Raw genomic sequence first — 17,449 nt, forward strand, 5'->3', positions numbered from 1 at the left:
CGTTTTCTGTGTAAGGAGATGCCCAGCGAGGAGGCCACCTTTCTCTGGACATCAGGGGAAACATGGTAGCAAAGCATTTCAGATTTTTTATAGATTGTTTGTAAACCTGATATTAAATAAAATGCGCCTAGTTCCTGGTATAAAACTGGGGCTGCTTGTTCAGGATTTTGCACCATCAGTGCCAAATCATTGGCATAGAGACTTAATTTATGCATTTGTCCTCCCATCTCCACCCCTTCTATGTTCTGGTTTTCTCTAAGACGGTCTTGCTAATGGTTCCATTATTATAAAAAAAGGAGTGGAGATAGGTGGCAACCTTGCTTCATTTCAACTGATAGTGATTGGTTGAGAGTCCGTTCCATTTACATTAATCACAGCCTGAGGAGTATACAATGCATTAATGACTTGGTGAAAAAGTCCACCCAAATTCATTGTTTTAATAATCAGTTTTTTAAAAATCCCAGGAGACACAATCAAATGCTTTATATATATCAAGGAAAATCAAAGCAAGAGGGGATGCTGATTTTTTACTAAAATGAATCACATTTAAAACTCTTCTGATTGGATCTGCAATTTGACAGTTGGGAATAAAACCACTTTGATCTGGATGTATCAACAGGGAGTAACAGATCTAATCTTTTTGCTGATAAAGTTGTAAATAATTTATAATCATGATTCAACAAAGATACTGGTTGATAAGAATCTGATTTGGTGCAGTTTTTAAAGGGTTTGGGCAGTATTGTTATTTTTGATTGCTCCCAAGTAGGAGGAATTGGGGCTCCATGAAGGATTTCATTAAAAAGTACTGTTAATGGAGGAATCAAAATGTTAAAGAATTTATAATATTCACTAACAAAACCATCTGGGCCAGGTGCCTTGTTAGTTTTCATAAATTTAAACTTCGTTCTCACCTCATCCTCTGTTAAAATTTTACGATGTTCTGCTGTAACTGTTGGCAAATTAATTTCTGATAGGTGTTGAGTCATTAATTCTCAATTAAAAGGAGGTTGTCTGTATAAACCTTCAAAGTGATGTGCAAATGCTTTGTTAATTTGTTCTATACTCCTTGCCAATGAGCCATTTTCAGTTTCTAAATAGCGGATTATTTTCTTTTGTTGTTTAAGTTTAATTTTATTGGCAAGCAATTTAGAGCTTTTACGACCAAATTCATAATATCTTTGGTTTATATATAATAATTTAGTGATTAAAAGATTGATTTCTGCAGAGACTGGGGCATGATCTGTAATATGAATGTCCCCCATAGAGGCTTTCTCCAATGTGGAGAAGTGGCTGTCTCACATTAATATATGATCTAAAGTTGAAAAGAAAAATGGAAATGGACTGCCTTCAAATCGATCCCGACTTATGGTGACCCTATGAATAGGGTTTTCATGGTAAGCGGTATTCAGAGGTGGTTTACTATTGCCTTCCTCTGAGGGTGAGAGGCAGTGACTGGCCCAAGGTCACCCAGTGAGCTTCATGGCTGTGTGGGGGTTCAAACCCTGGTCTCCCAGGTCATAATCCAACACTCTAACCCAGCCTTTCCCAACCAGTGTGCCTCCAGATGTTGTTGGACCACAACTCCCATCAGCCTCAGCCAGCATTGCCAATGGCTGAGGCTAATGGGAGTTGTGGTCCAACAACATCTGGAGGCACACTGGTTGGGAAAGGCTGCTCTAACAACTACACCACAGAATTATGTATTTTTGAGTGAAAAGTATGGCTATGATCAGGGCTGGTGTTTGCAAACGAGGGGGCCCAATTGGGAACCTGTGGGGCCCCTGCGCTCCCCTTCCACAATCCCTGCCATGGATAGCAGGGCAGGAGCTTCAGAGCTGACCCATTCCCCTGCTTCCCCTACCTTTCTCTCTGCTGTTTTTTGTGGCTGTGCACACAGGCTTGCCATCAATCAAGATGACGGACAAGGTTTCCCTAAGGGGCAGCAATACACGTATGTAGCACGCATGTGTGCCATCAGCCAAGATGGCAGCAGTGGCTTCAGCCCCTTAGGGAAACCTTGGCTGCCATCTTGATTGAAGGCAAACCTGTGCGTGCAGTGTGCGCAGCTGAAAAAACAGCACAGAGAAAGGTAAGTAGAGCAGGGGAATGGCGGGTGGCTTGGGACTTCCCGCCCTGCAATCCACAGTACCAATCCTGCTGCGAATCGCAGAAGGGGAGTGATGGGGCCCGGGGCAGGCTGTTGTCCAAGGGCCCTGACATGCCTGGAGCTGGCCCTGGCTCCTGCTAAGCCTTTAAGGTGCAATTCCCCCACGAGCACAGGGCCCCGGCTAAGCGCTGGGCCCAATCGGTCCAGTCGGTATTTTGCTGGCCCTGGCTATGATCCTTTGGGTGCAATTCACCCCATGCATCGCAAAAGTTATGCTTAGCCAGAATGTGATAAAATTTTAAGTTCTTTTCTCTTAAATCTTGCGTACTTTTCAAGATGCGTTGCTGGTGACAGCCTAACTGAACCATAGCTGGGTCTAAACCCCTAGTGTTCCATTTAAAGTCTCCTCCCATTATTACCTCTCCCTCACTAAATTGTTTATGTTTTTGAAATACTGTTTGCATAAATGCCAATTCTCCTGTATTTGGGGAGTACACAGAGCAAAGCACTATTAGATGTTTACCCTCCAATATCCCTTCAACCATTACATATCGATCACATGGATCAGCAACAACCTTCCGCCTTTCAAATGAAAAATCAGATTTGATCATAATTGCCGTGCCTCTTTGCCTTGGATGACCCTGAGATAATATATTGTTCTCCAAAATATCTATGTTTTAACACAGGTTCAGCCTTTTTATGTTTATATATTTCTTGTGGTAGCATATCTTTGATGTATTTAGTAATTCTATGCCTTTTAATGACATTTCCCAGCCCCTTAATATTTAGTGTAACCACCTTTAAGTTTTCAGCCATCAACAGTTATCAAATAACATAAAGGTATCTCTCCTAGTCCCTTAACACCTTTACCTCTCCCTATTATAACATCAGTGACCTTTTTAGCAAACCTTTGCAGTCTTGAACAAGCAATAACAACTCCCTTCCCCTCCTTCCCCAATTTAACCAATTCTAACCTCTTGTCAAATAACAACTTATGACAACATGAAGGCATACTCTGAAAACAAAAAAAAATAACAGAGTAATCCTTAACCATAGGTCTGTATAGGAGGCCCAGTTAAAAGCACATAGCCCACACGTCCCCGTAACCAAATGGGGCGGCACAAAATCAGACTAGGCATCATTACCTGATGCCTAACAGACAGGGTTGAAGGTGGCTGAAAAGGAATAAAATTAAGAAAATTAGGCAGCAACTCCGTCCTCCCCCACCCCAGGATCTAATATGAGTACATCCAGGACCATTATGGTCCTTCCTTAGCCATTACCTCCCAAACGTCCAGACCCATGAACCAATTAACATTGGCTCAGTTAATGTAATACAAAAACATATGTCTTGCCAATGAGAAAAATAAAGTTTCCCCTTTCCCCTTTCCCATTATTTGTTGTGGGCTCAGTCTTAGCGCAGCTGACAATCTAATGACACAGGTCTACAGTACGGACCCACTTCCTGGAGCCCCGCTTTTTGGCATTCCACTAATACGGCACCAGCAGGGCGATCAGCTGGGGGGGGCTACAGCTCCCCGCACTCCAGCTGATCGTGCCGGAGGAGAAGATCAGCTTCTCCTCAGGGGTGGTCAGACTCCCACACTCCAGCTGATCGCGATGGAGGAAGGAAAGATCAGCTGTAGCGTGCTATGGCTGATCTACTCTTCTGGCGCGTTCAGACTCCCACTCGAGCTGATTGCACCCGAGGAGGGGAAGAGCTGATCTTCTCCTCCTCTGGTGTGATCAACGGGTTAGGTTCCAGACCCCCGTGCTACAGCTGATCTGCTTTTCGGCAGTTTTTGCTTTCCGGCGGGGGTCTGGAACCTAACCTGCCATATGAGTGGGGCCCTACTGTACCATCTTTTCCATTAATGTCTCTTGTCTTATGAGATTTCTTAGTGTTGTCAGTGCATTGCCAGCCAGAGGTTGATGGTTGTCTTGTGCTTGTCTCATCATCCTCTCTCAATTCTGAAGATTGCAGTCCTTCAGGTGCTGCGATCTTATAGGTTTCCAGAATCTGTAATGCTTCTCTTAGTGTAGTTGCACTTAATAAGTGGGGACAAGTCAACAAAATGGGAAAGCCCAGCGGTATAATATCCCAGCTTTCTGAAGTGCCACAGTTACTGGGTGCAGTTCACACCTTCTTTGTAATGTTTCAGGAGCAAGATCCTGTAAAATCATAATGGATTTACCTTCATGGGTTAAACCTTTAGTTCCCCGAAGTAAAGCCAGCAGTTCTTCTTTTTGGTTATACCTTCCAAAACATACCACGATGTCTCGGGAGGGGGGCATTTTCGCATGGTCTGCTTCCAAGTGGTCTGTGTGCCATGTTGAGGTCTGCAGCAGTTATATTAAAGTCTGGAAAAGTCATTTTGAGCCAAGTTGCAATAAAAGCCTTCACTGATGTGGCATGTTCTTCCTTTCCTTCAATAAATCCTCTAAAATGTAAATTTCCTGTACGACATATGTTCTGCAGGTCTTCCAGCTTCATATTTATTGTTTTATTTTCCCTTGGCAAAAGCTGGATTTCCTCTGTATTAGCAAGGCCCAAATCCATGAACTCAGAGGCCATGGTCACTATATAGTTGAAGGGAGACTCCAGGCCTGCCAGTCTATCTTCTATGGGTTTCAAGCTGTTTTCCAATTTATTGGTAAGCTCTTCTTTTAGTTGTTGTAGCGTTATGTCCCCCATTTTGTGGTGTGTTGTGTGAGTTCTTCTGAGTGCCAGGTGCCATAATGCTGTCTGTGTTAGGCTGTGATATAGATTCAAGTGTTTTGTTTTCAGGTTCAAAACAAGAGGTCACTTCTTTTTCTTTCCTCCTCAGATGGGCTGAGTACATTTCCCAGAGACAGAACAGGATCTGGAGCGAGTTGAGTCAAATGGGTGCAGGATGGAGGTTGATTCTGTTCAGGGGGGAGAGGAGCAAGGGAATTAGGCAGCCATGTTGTAGCTCAGCCAGCCATGCCCCCAGCAGCCTACACTTTTAACGTAGGAAGTATGGGAAACAGGACAAAACTGGTATAGTGTTGAGTGAATTTTGCACACCACCATTTCATCCCTCTATTTCCCATCTGTATAGAAACCAGGGGCCCTTCTGCAGTTCTGCAAGGAGGACTTTTGTATGGTCCCAACGAGCTACGTGACTTTTAGGGACCAGGAATGCTGAAATGTGCCCCCAATATCCAGATCCTCCAGTAGGAAGGGTATAACATCTGAAAGGCTCTTAGTGTATTCCTTTCATGAGCACTTCTTGTCTAAATGCTATGTGGCTGCCAAACTAATTGTAGATTTACTGCAACCAGTTCAAAATGTCTAGGCTGCTCTTTCATAACCATTCATGGGAGAGACCGGTAGTACATCCTTCAGTGACAGTAGGATTCTGATGGTACATTAATTTCATACAAGTTTGTCAGATGCTTGGCTTCTCCTATTGCTCCATCTGTCCACTACATTTTATAGTAGCAGTTTTGAAGCGTCAGCTCTGTTTTAAATTTTGCGTTTGGGAAATCTCTTTTTCCAATTTGCTTCTTAATGTCCTGAAGATAACAATGCAATTGTATTAATAATGTTTTCTGGTTATTTGTGCTATTAACTATTCATTGTTATGCTGAGAAGCGAGATCATTAGGGTTGCACCGAAATGATTGCATGGCAGGAATAATAACATTGTCTTCAATGTCGTTCTGCTAATCTAAATGAGAAGCCTCTTTCGAAAAGGCTATTCTGCTTTGGAAATCACTTACCTGCTTAGTCTGTAGGAGACCAGTGTCCTGACCCTGGAGTCCTGGAGCTCAGCACAGAACAGTCCAGGTCACTGTGTTCAAGGCTGCAGCACTACTAGCCAAGGAGCCTGCTGCTAGAGATCAGGAAAGCATTGAGCCCAAGGGTGGCAGAGAGGAGACCATGAACAACCTCCCACAGCGCCAGTGCCTATAGGGCCAGAGCCAGGACCCTCATGAGTACCTTCCCCTGAGCCTGAGGAACCAGCCTCCCCGCAATACATCACTGATCCAGCAGTGGTAGGAGCACACCAGGTGGGAGGCCATGGAGCATGGAGATGCACTCATCTTTAGACCAGAGGGTTGGCCATTTGAGAAGCTAAGCTCTCCAGAAGGGGATAGCTCCTGGGAGAGGTGGTACGGAGGCAGAAGTGTTGGAATTGCCTCTCCTGAAATATTGTACAGGCACCTCTTATCTTTTCAGCACCTACTGCAGACCTTCTTCTTTCCACAAGCCTTTTAAGTAGAGACCTTATCCCAGTCCGCGTCTGTGCTGGAATTATTTTTTTAGATGTTTTTAAAGCTTTTTTTAAAACGATGTTTTTAAAGATGTTTTGTTTCTATATATGTTTAACATGTTTTGTTTTCATATGTTTTAAAGTTTTATTTTTAAGATGTTTTAGAATGTTTTTAGTGTTTTTGTTTGCCACCCCTGGGCTCTTTCTGGGAGCAAGGGCAGAACATAAATTTAATAAATAATTTCTTTAAAAGGCTCAGTTTGCTTTCAACCTTTGTCCGAGCAAGGTGTGCATCTGGAGCTATCTGCTGTACCCTGTGGGCTACTCTGCAGGAGAAGGTACTGCCTTATAAATGGCATGCTATACTTGTAACCATACATAAGTGGAAGCAAGCCCCCATGTATTCTGTAGGGCTTGCTTCTGAATAAATTTGTAGAATTAAGTGGTGTTCTGGATTTTGCTCTATTTCAGGATGCAAAGATCCGAGCCAAGCTGTTTAATACAATGATACTTGGCTTTAACTTCTGGTCAGGGCTATGACCACTGTTGCATATACTCTGAGTGGAAAAATACATAAATAAAATTCTGCGTAAATCTCTTTTTGCAAAATGTATTTACTAATTACAAATTTAAACATAATTTATTTCATCTTTGCTAGAAATGGGGAGGAGCAAGGAACTATGCAAGACACTGAACCATACCAACACCATGTTGTTGTTGTTGTTATGTGCCTTCAAGTCGATTATGACTTACAGTGACCCTATCAATCAGCGACCTCCAATAGCATCTGTTATAAACCACCCTGTTCAGATCTTGTAAGTTCAGGTCTGTGGCTTCCTCTATGGAATCAATTCATCTCTTATTTGGCCTTCCTCTTTTTCTACTCCCTTCTGTTTTTCCCAGCATTATTGTATTTTCTAGTGAATCATGTCTTCTCATTATGTGTCCAAAGTATGATAACCTTAGTTTCAACATTTTAGCTTCAAGTGATAGTTCTGGTTTAATTTGATCTAACACCCAATTATTTGTCTTTTTCGCAGTCCATGGTACACGCAAAGCTCTCCTCCAACACCACATTTCAAATGAGTTGATTTTTCTCTTATCTGCCTTTTTCACTGTCCAACTTTCACATCCATACATAGAGATCGGGAACACCATGGTCTGAATGATCCTGACTTTGGTGTTCAGTGATACATCTTTGCATTTGAGGATCTTTTCTAGTTCTCTCACAGCTGCCCTCCGCAGTCCTAGCCTTCTTCTGATTTCTTGACTATTGTCTCCATTTTGGTTAATGACTGTGCCAAGGTATTGATAATCCTTGACAAGTTCAATGTCGTCATTGTCAACTTTAAAGTTGCATAAATCTTCTGTTGTCATTACTTTAGTCTTTTTGACGTTCAGCTGTAGTCCGGCTTTTGTGCTTTCCTCTTTAACTTTCATCAGCATTCGTTTCAAATCATTACTGGTTTCTGCTAAGAGTATGGTATCGTCTGCATATCTTAAATTATTGATGTTTCTTCCTCCAATTTTCACACCTCCTTCATCTTGGTCCAATCCCGCTTTCCATATGATATGTTCTGTGTACAGATTAAACAAATGGGGTGATAAAATACACCCGTCTCACACCCTTTCCGATGGGGAACCAATTGGTTTCTCCATATTTTGTCCTTACAGTAGCCTCTTGTGCAGAGTATAGGTTGCGCATCAGGACAATCAGATGCTGTGGCACCCCCATTTCTTTCAAAGCATTCCATAGTTTTTCATGATCTACACAGTCAAAGGCTTTGCTGTAGTCTATAAAGCACAGGGTGATTTTCTTCTGAAATTCCTTGGTCCGTTCCATTATCCAACGTATGTTTGCAATATGATGTCTGGTGCCTCCTCCCTTTCTAAATCCAGCTTGGATGTCTGGCATTTCTCACTCCATATATGGTAAGAGCCTTTGTTGTAGAATCTTGAGCATTACTTTACTTGCATGGGATATTAAGGCAAAAGTTCAGTACTTACTGCATTCTCTGGGATCCCCTTTCTTTGGAAGTGGGATATATATTGAACGCTTCCAGTCTGTGGGCACCCACCACTGGAAATCTTATTCTGCCAGACCTCTGTATTATGAGAACTCAGCAGGCATTGCCAGACACTTTCAAGCATGCTTTTGCAATCATAGGGGATAGAAACCTGGATTTCATCCCCAAATGAAATCTGAGATTCTTAGGAACCTGAATTGTGTGTCTGTCCAATACCAGATTCTGCAGAATCCCAGCAGGCAAACAGCTCTAGTTATGATATTCGCAACCATATATTTTCACCAATATAGGTAAAAGCAGCTTGAAGGAGGTACATTTTGGCAGGAAGATGGTGAAGAGAAGAAATATTAAGAAGCCCTTCTCTCCCTGTACTAGTCTCTTCCTTTATATTGCAAACTGAGTAGCTGCATCGTGAAGTACAAAAAAGTCTGTAAAGTTTATCTCATTGTCTTCCTATTTCACATCCTTCATCCATTCTGTACAACTGGCGTAACTGCAATACCAGCTTTTCCTTTTTTAGCATATACTATATTAGGGATATTTCATTTCTACTCTTTCCTCAGAGCTGGTTAGCTCCCTGAAATAGTCAGTCACAGAATCACAGATCAATGTTCCTTTGGAAGAGCGGAGAGGGGCGGGCAGCCATAGGAAATCACTATAATGTAATGATCTGAAGAAGATGAAGGGACATACTCCATCAGTAAATTCTGTTGAACTGAACAGGAGCTGGGCAAGAGCACAGTATTTCAATGGGCCTCATAACTTGTTGGCACAATCCTGAATGTCAAAGACTTCCAGAACTTTGATTTTTGATTTATTTTTTATTTTTTAAAAAACAATGACAAAGCTTCAAAATATAAATCTATTATTTTTTAGATGCTACAAGATTCTTCCTTGTTTGTACTGCAAGAGGCTTCCATGGCTACTCTTCGGAAATCAGATTATATGTTTCAACTCTAAGGATTTGCAGATGGTATGGAAATATCTATTTAAACGTTAAAACGTAATTTTGAGACCATTAGAAAAAATCAACTAGCCCTTCCTATTAATAATCAAAATTGCAATCTGCTCCTTAAGATTTGGCTTGATTACTTTGTACACTCTGCGGCCTCCTTCTCTTGATTGAACTTAAACTCAAGAGGGTCCTGTGGAGGGGAGCCCTCTTTCCCCTGCTGCCATCCTTATCTATTCTACCATTCCTCAAAGTGATGAATCACCAAGGCCAGACAGTCCTAAGCTAACACAACCAGCGTAAGTGTTGTTGCCCTAAATGGATTTTAATTGGCAGAGTGCTGGAGGATGAGGCTAAGCATGGTTAATATCACAGGTTTCCTCATCACCACCAGCGTAATTACTGTTTTCCTCAATTGCTTCCAGGCAATAGTTTTTAAACCTCTCAACAGAAAGGGTTAAGAATTGAATAATGCCTTCCAGTATTCAGCCCACAGCTCTTTTTAAAATACATGTGATAGATGCTGGCAATACTTAACATAGCAGAGTCAATCCCAGAAGTCAGGTCATCTTAAAAGTTTTATTACAGACGTTAATGATTAACATAGCATGAACTGGAGGTTAAAAAATCTGAATTCTGCTAGGCAGATGTCCACATTGATTTTACCTATACGTATGGTGCAATCTTATATTTGTTGCTTGGAAGTAAGTTGCATGGCATTCAATGGGGTTTCCTCACAGGTAACTGTGCATAGAATTGCAGACAACTTTAAACACTCAATCAAGTTAAGAAAAATGTCAACCCCCCCCCCCCAAATGTGAATATAATTCCTGGAATTTGAGTTCTTTCTGAATTTCAGCTAAGTGAATTTGGAAGTTGATCTCCAGCTGAAACCACTGTAGTAATTTTGAGGGAATTCAGTGTGACTTTGCAGATCTCTGAACTGCTATCAAGGTTTGTCTAAAGAGATGACAAGGAGAATTTGAAGGGCTTTGGAAGAATAAAACAGAAGTGGGAACTTCAAGGAAATTGCCATTCTTGTTAAAGAATTTGAAATATTCTCAGAGATAATTTTGTCCAGCTTTGGAATTAGTGGGTGGGGGTGTTCAGGAATAGAATGAAAAATCAGCTTCAGGATCACTCAAAGAAGTCATGTTACCTCGGTGCAACCTAAGACTTGCATAGCACCCAACAGACCCTCAACTAAATACCTGCAACCTCCTCCCACATTCTATCTTGAGACTGTACCTGATGCAGATGCATGGCTTCCACCAGCTAATTTCTTTATGACATTTTGGTTGGCCTAATAGCTACATTGGATGTCCATGAGTTCTACTGTTATGAGAGAGGAAGAAAAATGTTTTATTATCCATGCCATGAATATTTTTTACACTTCTATCATGTCACCTCTTACTCACCTTTTGTCTAAACTAAAAAGCCGCAACTGCTGCAACCTTTCCTCATAGGGAAGTTGCTCCATCCCCTTCATCATTTTGGTTGCCTTTTTCTGAATCTTTTCCAACTCTATCATATCTTTTTTGAAGGCAGGCAACCAAAACTGTACACAGGACTCCGAATGTGGCCACATTACAAATATGTATAATGGCATTGTGATTTTGGCTATTTTATTTTCAATACCTTTCCTAATGGTCCCTAGCATGGAATTGGCCTTTTTTACAGCTGCCGCACACTGGGTTGGCATCTTCATCCAGCTATCCACTATGACCCCAGGGTCTCATTCCTGATCAGTCACTGCCAGTCCAGACCCCATGAGCGTATATGTGAAATTAAGATTTCCCCCCTCCAATATACATAACTTTACACTTATTTACATTGAATCACAGTTGCTATTTTACTGCCCATTCTCTCCATTTGGAGAGATCCTTTTGGAGCTTATCACAATCCATTTTTGTTTTAACAACCCTGAGTTAGTATCATCAGCAAGCATGGGCATCTCACTGCTCACCCCAACTCTAGATCATTTATGGACAAGTCTACAAAGCACAGACCCCCATACAGATCCTTTGGGGACTCCACTTTCTACATCCCTCCATGGGAAGAACTGTCTATTTATTCCTACTCTCTGCTTTCTGTTTCATAGCCAGTTCCTGATCCAAAAGAGCACCCGCTAAGCTTACTCTTATTCCATGACTTCTAAGATTACTCATTCTGCTGCATTTGTAGGTAACTGAGGTAGGGCACCATTATTATCTCTACATTGCCCATGCAGTGGGTGGCACCAGGTTGAAGGAATAGCAGCTTGCATAAAACTCTATCAAGTGCTGTGTTGAGGCAAGTTTTGAACCACGTATTTCCTTCCTTGCACTTTTAGCCTTGCTCTCACTCTTGTCAACCACACCATCTTGTTTCAGATTCAGCGCACTCTGCCTAATACTTATAAAGCCACAAAGATCCATTATCAGACACACCTACCACACCAATACTGCTTAGTTAGCATACAATGCCTTCACTGAAATAGACCCCCAGGGCTTCAATGTCTGCTATGTATATACAAAGCTTCAAAATACAGATAAAGTGAAGAACAATTATCTAAACTCCTTTTAAGAGAAATTACAGAAAAGTGTCTACATTAACCCTCAAACAAATCACAAAATGTGCACAGCTGAACTAAAGGTAATCACAGGACAGGTATAAACTAATACATTAACAAAGAATCCAATGTTAATATATTGGGGGGGAGTGTCAGGCCCCTTCCTTTCATCACCGCCTTGTCACGGTCCCACCTCAGGGTCCTGCTTTCAAAACAGTTCTCTCACTGGCTCTAGCAAAGTTTTCTCAAGATCCCCCTGCTAGGCAGCACCACCAGACACTCCCTGTAAACAATATTGCCTTGAGACTGTGCCTTCATCTCCTCCTGGCTTATTGCTCCTTTGTGTCTGGGTGCACTTACAGGCCTCAACCCCCCTGTATCTTTGTGCCTATAAAGATTACAGCCCTGGGTTGCTCTGGATACCTGATGATGTTATACTATCTCTTCACTGCTGCCACCATTGATACTGTTTCCCAACCTTGGTATATGCCCTGCCCACCTTTCCGGTCTGTGTAAACCCAGCCAAGGATCAGGCGTTTTGGTAAACCAATAAATATTTATTTATATACACAGGGAATAACAAGATTACTTAAAGGTTTAGTCAACAAGTGTGTAGTTTCATAAGTTGTGTTACTCTTTATGTTTCTAGTCATCAATAACCTGCCTCACTACCCACCTAATCCAATCCACTCTATCCAGAATCAACCCACAGAACCAACTGACCGACCCCCCTCTCAGCTGTCATCCTCTCATTTATACCTTCAGACACTCAAACGCTCAGCCAATCATTATACAACACTCTCCAACGTTCCAACCCATGTACTCCCCCCTCTCACTTAGTCTATTTACCACATATACTCTAATAAACCCGCAGTTACAGGACATCACAGGGAGATATTTCATTTGCTAAATAAACTTGCCAAGCATTTGGAATATTAAGAAATATAATACAATTTGATATAGGAAAGCAGTAAGCCAAACATGAATAATGCAATTATAAGCTGAGAAAAGGGGGGGGACTGTGATGCCTGCTGTATAAATAAATATATAATCTGGATCTCCCTGATTTTAAATCTAAACAGTTTAAACAATTCAATCTAAAATTTAGATAGGTGCTCACACAGACACATGAAGCTACCTTATATTTCCCTACATTTCATTCAAAACATATAAACCTTGGTACACCAGTGAACAAAGAGCAATGAAACAGGCTGGACAACAGCTAAAGCGCACATGGTGGAGGATGTGCTGTGAGGTTAATTGGGCACAAGTAAAGCATTTTAACCATGCCTACTGTGTGGCAGAGAAGGCGACAAAGAAGGCCCACTTCTCTGCCACCATCGCATCCTCAAGTAGTCATCCAATGGAGCTTTTCTGTATTATCAGGGGTCTGTTTGGCTCAAACTTTGGCTCAGACTTCTCCCAAAACAGGGTCTATGACCTCCCGGGAAACATGAAGTGGAAGGGGCAGGACTGGAGCTTGAGACTGATAGATAAACAGGTAAGGAATACCTAATTACTTTGAACGAGTTCAAATTGGCAGGGCCTGATAAACTGCATCCTAAAGTATTGAAGGAACTGGCCGAAGAACTCTCAGAACCGCTCTCTATTATCTTTGCGAAATCATGGAGGACTGGTGATCTGTCGGATGACTGGAGGAGAGCTAATGTTGTCTCTATCTTCAAAAAGGGCAAAATGGAGGAACCAGGGAACTACAGACCAGTCAGCCTTACATCAATCCCTGGAAAAACTCTGGAACAGATTATTAAGCAGTCAGTCTGTAAGCACCTTGAAAACAATGCAGTGGTTACTAGGAGCCAACATGGGTTTATCAAGAACAAATCCTGCCAAACTAACCTTATCTAATTTTTTGATCAGCTAACCTCCCTTGTAGACTGTGGGAATGCTGTGGACATAATGTATCTCGACTTCAACAAAGCTTTTGACAAAGTGCCCCATGATATTCTTAGTAGCAAGCTAGCTAAATGTGGGCTGGATGGAACAACTATTAGATGGATCCACAGTTGGCTCCAGAATCGTACTCAAAGAATGCTTATCAATGGTTCCTTCTGAAACTGGGCAGAAGTAACGAGTGGGGTACCACAGGGCTCGGTCCTGGGCCCAGTGCTCTTCAACATTTTTATTAAGAACTTGGAGGTACAGAGAATGCTTATCAAATTTGCAGATGATACAGAATTGGGGGCACAGCTAATACTGAGGAAGACAAACAAAATCCAAAGGGACCTTGATAGGCTGGAGCATTGGGCTGAAAACAAAAGAATGAAATTCAACAGGGATAAATGCAAAGTTCTACACTTAGGAAAAAGAAACCAAATGCACAGTTATAAGATGGGGGGGGTACTTGGCTCAGCAATATGACATGTGAGAAGGATCTTGGAATTGTCATTGATCACAAGCTGAATATGAGCCAACAGTGTGATGTGGGTGCAAGAAACGCAAATGCTATTTTAGGCTGCATTAACAGAAGTATAGTTTCCAAATCACGTGAAGTATTACTTCCCCTCTATTCAGCACTGGTTAGGCCTCATCTTGAGTACTGCATCCAGTTCTGGTCTCCGCACTTCAAGAAGGATGCAGACAAACTGGAACAGGTTCAGAGGAGGGCATCAAGGATGATCAGGGGACTGGGAACAAAGCCCTGTGAGGACAGATTGAAAGAACTGGGCATGTTTGGCCTGGAGAAGACTGAGGAGATATGATAGCACTCTTCAAATACATGAAAGGTTACCACACAGAGGAGGGCTGGGATCTCCCCTCAATGGTCTCAGAGTGCAGGACACGGAATTTATTTATTTATTTATTTATTTTCATTTCTAGACCGCCCATAGCTAATAGCTCTCTGGGCGGTGTACAAAACGAGATTAAAATACAATATAGAATAAAATCAGTAACAAAGGAACACATTAAACTAAAAACATTAAACATAAAGCATTAAACATTAAAATGCCTGGGAGTATAGCCAGGTCTTAACCTGGCGCCTAAAAGAAAGAACCGTAGGCGACAGGCGTATTTCCTCTGGTAAGCTGTTCCATAATTCGGGGGCCACCACAGAAAAGGCCCTAGATCTAGTAACAGTCCTCCGGGCATCCTGGTGAGTTGGTACCCGGAGGAGGGCCTTAGATACTGAACGAAGTGAACGGGTAGGTTCATAGCGGGAGAGGCGCTCCACAAGGTATTGCGGTCCCACACCGTGTAAGGCTTTATAGGTCAACACCAGCACCTTGAATCTAGCTCGGAAACAAATAGGTAGCCAGTGCAAGCGAGCCAGGACAGGTGTTATATGCGCAGACCGATTGGTCCTCGTCAACAGCCTGGCTGCTGCATTTTGCACTAGCTGAAGTTTCCGAACAGTCTTCAAGGGCAGCCCTACGTTGAGCGTGTTACAGTAATCCAGTCTAGAAGTTACCAGAGCGTGAACAACCGAGGCGAGATCATCACTGTCCAGATAGGGGCGTAGTTGGGCTACTAAGCGCAGGTGGTAAAACGCATTCCGTGCCACCGAGGCCACTTGAGCCTCGAGCGACAAGGAAGGGTCAAAAAGGACTCCCAAACTACAAACCTGTTCCTTCAAGGGGAGTGTAACCCCATCTAGAACAGGATAAGCATCCACCATCTGAGCAGGGAAAGAGCTCACCAACAGTGTCTCAGTCTTGTCTGGATTGAGTTTCAGTTTATTAGCTCTCATCCAGTCCATTATCGCGGTCAGGCAACGGTTCAGCACATCAACAGTCTCACCTGTGGAAGGTGAAAAGGAGAAGTAGAGCTGCGTGTCATCAGTGTACTGATGGCAACGCACTCCAAAACTCCTGATGACCGCACCCAGAGGCTGCACGTAGATGTTGAAAAGCATGGGGGACAAAACCGACCCCTGAGGGGCTCCACAATGGAGAGTCCAGGGTATCGAGCAATGTTCCCCAAGCACTACCTTCTGGCGACGATCCGCTAAGTAGGAGCAGAGCCACTGCCAAGCAGTGCCCCCAACTCCCAACTCCGCAAGCCTCCCCAGAAGGATACCATGGTCGATGGTATCAAACGCCGCTGAGAGATCAAGGAAAATCAACAGAGTCACACTCCCCCTGTCCCTCTCCCGACAAAGGTCATCATACAGGGCAACCAAGGCTGTTTCAGTGCCAAAACCGGACCTAAAACTGGATTGAAACGGATCCAGATAATCGGTTTCATCCAAGAGCGCCTGGAGCTGGCCGGCAACCACCCGCTCCAGAACCTTGCCCAAAAAAGGGACATTCGCCACCCGTCTGTAGTTGTTCAAAACATCTGGGTCCAGAGAAGGTTCCTTTAAAAGAGGTCTTATTATTGCCTCCTTGAGACTACCAGGGACTACTCCCTCTCTCAAGGAGGCATTTATTACCTCCCTGGCCCAGCCGGCGGTTACAGCCCTGCTAGTCTTCACTAGCCAAGATGGGCAAGGGTCCAGAGCAGGTGTGGTCGCCCGCACCATTCCAAGCACCTTGTCCACTTCCTCGAGCTGCACCAACTGAAATTCATCCAATAATAAAGGACAAGACCGCGCTCTGGACACTTCAATGGATTCATCTGTCATAACATCAGAGTCTAAGTCCCGACGGATGCATGCAATCTTATCCTGGAAGTGCTCCACAAGTTTGTTGCAGCGGGCTTCCGATGTTCCCTTAGTATCATGAGAGCCAGAATGTAGAAGCCCTCGTACCACCCTAAAAAGCTCCGCTGGGCGGCAAAGGGATGATCTAATGGTGGTAGCAAAATAAGACTTTTTTGCCGCCCTATATCTCTGTCAGCTCAGCTAGGGAAGCTGTTGGGCAGCAAGGTGGGCGGTACACCAACAGTATTCCCAGTCTGTCTCCTTGGCCCAGCACAAGTTGAAGACATTCCAGACCAGTCGCCGTCTGGACAGGGTGCTTGGTGAGGGAGAAAGAACTCCTATAGACCACAGCAACCCTACCTCCCCGGCCCTCAGATCTACCACAGTGCTGCACCGAGTACCCAGGTGGGCAAAGCTCAAGTTGCAGGAAGCCAGATTTCAACTGAACATCAGAAAAAACTTCCTAACTGTTAGAGCCATAAGACAATGCAACCAATTACCTAGAGAGGTAGTGGGCTCTCTGACACTGGAGGCATTCAAGAGGCAGCTGGACAGCCATCTGTCGGCAATGCTTTGATTTGGATTCTTGCATTGAACAATCATGTTGGACATGATGGCTTTATAGGCCCCTTCCAGCTCTACTGTTCTATGATTCTATGTTGACATGAACTCCAGGAAATGAAGTTTTAGACCCTTCAGAGGCCCACTGTGAATTCTTTGCAAGGCACTTTGAGGTTAAAGTTGCTCACCTCCATAGCAATCTTGAAGCCCCATCCACATCTAGTGTAGTCTCCAGTGTGGCGTCCAGTGCAACATCTGCTGCAAGTTCTTGGGAAAGGTTTCAGTTGATGCAGATGGATGACATGGACAAGGTGCTTGCAGCGATGTGGCCAGCAATGTATCCTCTCGATCCTTGCCCTTCTTGGCTTATTAAAGTTTGACAAGGGGGGTTGACTGAGTTGGTCCAGGGTG

The 17,449-nt window shown here is 43.3% G+C and overlaps 1 protein-coding gene across 1 annotated transcript in view; it reads right to left on the reverse strand.

Moving 5' to 3' along the window:
• Window positions 1–17,449, reverse strand: part of KCNIP4 (potassium voltage-gated channel interacting protein 4) — a 676,014-nt gene that overhangs the window by 615,563 nt on the left and 43,002 nt on the right. The gene's annotated exons all lie outside the window — the stretch shown is intronic.

The sequence above is a fragment of the Rhineura floridana genome, chromosome 9 (genome assembly GCF_030035675.1).
Source record: "Rhineura floridana isolate rRhiFlo1 chromosome 9, rRhiFlo1.hap2, whole genome shotgun sequence".
Lineage (NCBI taxonomy): Eukaryota > Metazoa > Chordata > Lepidosauria > Squamata > Rhineuridae > Rhineura > Rhineura floridana.